Source organism: Lampetra planeri, chromosome 56 (assembly GCF_965212315.1).
Source record: "Lampetra planeri chromosome 56, kcLamPlan1.2.h2, whole genome shotgun sequence".
Classification (NCBI taxonomy): Eukaryota; Metazoa; Chordata; class Hyperoartia; order Petromyzontiformes; family Petromyzontidae; genus Lampetra; species Lampetra planeri.
The window spans coordinates 1,607,108-1,611,156 of record NC_136162.1 but is presented as its reverse complement, the minus strand read 5'-3'; positions in this window follow the sequence as shown (position 1 = coordinate 1,611,156).

Below are 4,049 nucleotides of genomic sequence, written 5' to 3'. Positions count from 1 at the left end.
ACGCTGTCTTTCCGACAGACCTGTTCTTCACCTGAGGACGGCTGCTTGCGTTGTGGCCGAAACGTCGTGAGAATTATTTTATTATATTTTATTTTTATTATTTCCCTTTTACGTGACTTTACCGAAAGAACCAAGAAGATGAATCCCTGCAGTCACGAAAGCTTTAAATCGAAATTTAAACTAAACGCTTTTTTGTGACGTTTAAAATTTTTTTGCCCGGTTTAAGGCCTCACTGAGCTCTGTAGATTTTGACTTAAAACTTTCGTGGCTGCAGGAATTCCTATTCCTGGTTCTTTCGGTAAAAATAAAGTAAAAATGGAAATTAATGAAAGCAAAAAACGACGTTTTGATCGCAACACAAACGGTCTTCATCTCTCCGTCTGATGAAGACCGCTGGTGTTGCGATGGAAACGTCGTGGATTTTGTGCTTTAATTATTTACAATAAAATGTTTAATTAACATTTTTTTATTTTATTAAAAATTTCTGTCGACGTGACTTTACCGAAAGAACCAAGAATATGAAGCTCTTTAGATCTTTGTTTCAGAAGCGACCCTGCTCGTCACAAACGAATGCCTCAACGGAGTGGGCTTCATCATCATCGTCATCGTCATCATCGTCATCGTCATCATCATCGTCATCATCATCATCGTCATCGTCGTCATAGTCGTCGTCATCATCGTCGTCGTATCGTCGTCGTCGTCGTCGTCATTATCGTCATCATCGTCATCATCATCATCGTCATCATCATCGTCAACATCATCGTCATCATCGTCATCATCATCATCGTCGTCGTCGTCATTATCGTCATCATCGTCTTCATCATCATCGTCATCGTCGTCGTCGTCGTCGCGTGGAAATGTCGAGCAGTAGCCAAATACTCCAAACGCACGATTGTAAATGTGCAGGGGAAAAACCGGAGGAGCCGGATAAAAATCCACGCGGTGACCACGGGGAGAGCGAGAGAGACATGGAAACTCCAAAAATACGAGCGCTACGGTGGCGAGGAGATGTTAACTACCTCGCCTGGTATACAGGAGGTTGTGGGTTCGATCCCGACCCTGACGCCTGCTGTATATTTGCAGTTTGCGTGTCTCTCTCATCATCACGGTGGCTAGGAGATGTTAACTACCTCGCCTGGTGTACAGGAGGTCGTGGGTTCGATCCCGACCCTGACGCCTGCTGTATATTTGCAGTTTGCGTGTCTCTCTCATCATCACGGTGGCTAGGAGATGTTAACTACCTCGCCTGGTGTACAGGAGGTCATGGGTTCGATCCTGACCCTGACGCCTGCTGTATATTTGCAGTTTGCGTGTCTCTCTCATCATCATCATCATCATCACGGTGGCTAGGAGATGTTAACTACCTCGCCTGGTATACAGGAGGTCGTGGGTTCGATCCCGACTCTGACGTGCCAGGCGGTGGCAGGTTTAACGACGCATTCATGCTGATGCAGTTAACCCAAAAACCTCTTTCGATTTTATTTTAAAAGTTGTTGGCGGTGACGTCATCGCGCGTGACGCGCGTGACGTCACAGCGCGTGACGTCACAGCACGTGACGTCACAGCGCGTGCGACGTCACCGCCCTCGCCGGGGCGGCCTGGCACGTGACGTCGTTGCCGCTGGTCGAACGCTCGTTCGGTGAACTGGTGCGCGCGCCGTGTGTTGGGCGGGTGATGGGGAAATCCAATGCGTGTTGCGCAAGTTTAGTTTTCACTCCATAATTCTGTTGTGCGAGTGTGAGCGTGCGTACGTGAGCGTGCGTGCGAGTGTGAGCGCGCGTGTGTACGTGAGCGCGCGTGTGTGGAGGGTGGCGGTGCAGCGGTTAGCGCTGCGCTACGAACCCGGCCACCCGGGTTCGATTCCCGCTCACGGCAAAGACCGGTGACTGAGACAAAGGCGGCCGGGCGTGGTGCTGGCCACCCACCCCCTCGTGTGCCACCGTGCCGGCCTTCGTCGGTGCTGCTACTCGCTAACAGCACTTGCCCCACACAGTCTGTGAAGGCTACACAGGGGATCTTTGTGTGCACGTGTGTAGGCATGTGTGACTCTGTGTGACTCGGTGTGACTCGGTGTGACTCCGTGTGACTCCGTGTGTAGGCATGGCGGTGCGTGACGCTCGCTGGCTCACGCTGGAGGTGTGACTCTGTGTGACTGCGTGTGTGTGACTGTGTGACTGCGTGTGTGTGACTCCGTGTGACTCTGTGTGACTGCGTGTGACTCGGTGTGACTCTGTGTGACTCTGCGTGTGTAGGCATGGCGGTGCGTGACGCTCGCTGGCTCATCCTGGAGGTGTGACTCCGTATGACTCTGTGTGTGTGACTGTGTGTGTGTGACTCTGTAGGCATGGCGGTGCGTGACGCTTGCTGGCTCACGCTAGAGGTGTGACGCGTGTGTGTGTGACTGTGTGACTGTGTGACTGTGTGACTGTGTGACTGTGTGTGTGTGACTTTGTGTGTGTGACTCTGTGTGTGTGACTCTGTGTGTGTGCCCCGTGTGTAGGCATGGCGGTGCGTGACGCTTGCTGGCTCACCCTGGAGGTGTGACTCTGTGTGTGTGTGACTCTGTGTGTGACTGTGTGCGACTGTGTGTGACTGTGTGTGACTCTGTGTGTGTGACTCTGTAGGCATGGCGGTGCGTGACGCTCGCTGGCTTACCCTGGAGGTGTGACTCTGTGTGACTCTGTGTGACTGTGTGTGACTCTGTGTGTGTGACTCTGTGTGTGTGACTCTGTAGGCATGGCGGTGCGTGACGCTTGCTGGCTCACGCTAGAGGTGTGACGCGTGTGTGTGTGACTGTGTGACTGTGTGACTGTGTGTGTGTGACTTTGTGTGTGTGACTCTGTGTGTGTGTGACTGTGTGTGTGTGACTCTGTAGGCATGGCGGTGCGTGACGCTCGCTGGCTCACGCTGGAGGTGTGTCGCGAGTTCTCGCGAGGCTCGTGCTCGCGCGACGCCTCCGAGTGCCGCTACGCGCACCCCCCCGAGGGCGTCACCGTGGACAACGGGCGCGTCGTCGCCTGCTTCGACTCGCTCAAGGTGCCCCCCGCAGAGACGAGGGCAACGCTGCCGCCCCCCCCCCCCGTTAGCGAGTGGCACCTACTACACACACACACATACAGACTACGCAGGGGACGTGCGTGTGTGCGAGTTTGTCAGAGGTCGCAAACGGGTTTTAATTCCTTACCCGTACCCGTACCCGGCCGCACCAGGGTCGCAAACGGGTACCCGTACCCGGCCGTACCCATATGGGTATCGGGTACCCGATTGCGACCTCTGGGATGAAGCCACGTTGCAGGCGCGGGTGGGTTGATTCTAGGAACTTGAATTGTGAGAAGAGACAAGACGTTGGGAAATGAGTGACAATCACGGTGACTCACCAGTGACTCACGGCCTACCCGTACCCGGCCGCACCAGGGTCTGGCCACCCACAGCACTTGCCCCAACAGTCTGTTAAAGGCTATACGGGGGATCTTTTTCTTTGTATGTGTGTGTGTGTATATTTGTCTTAAGTGTGCATGTGTATGTGGATGTGTGCATGTACGTATGTGTGTGTGTGTCTGTGTGTGTGTGTGTGTCGGGAAGCGGTAGTGCAGTGGGTAGCGCGCTGCACTGCGAACCTGGATACCCGGGTTCGATTCCCACTCACGGCCAACATCAGTGAGGTTTATCTGAACCGGTCCTGGGCCTCCCCGAGGTCGACTCAGCTTCAAATGAGTACCTGGTTCGGTGTGTAGTAAACATCGCCACCAGGGAGACAAAGGCGGCCGGGCGTGGTGCCGGCCACACCACCCCCTCGCGTGCCACAGCGCCGGCCTTCACAGGCCCCGCTCGCAAACAGCACTTGCCCCACCGAACCTGTGTAGTTCTAGATTTGAAGCTTTCGTGACTGCAGGGATTAATCTTCTTAGGTTTTTTCGGTAAAGTCACGTAGAAGGTAAAAAATTAAAATTGATAAAAGTAAATTTCGATTTGAAGCTTTCGTGACTGCAGGGATTCATCTTCTTAGGTTTTTTCGGTAAAGTCACGTAGAAGGAAAATAGACAGACCTG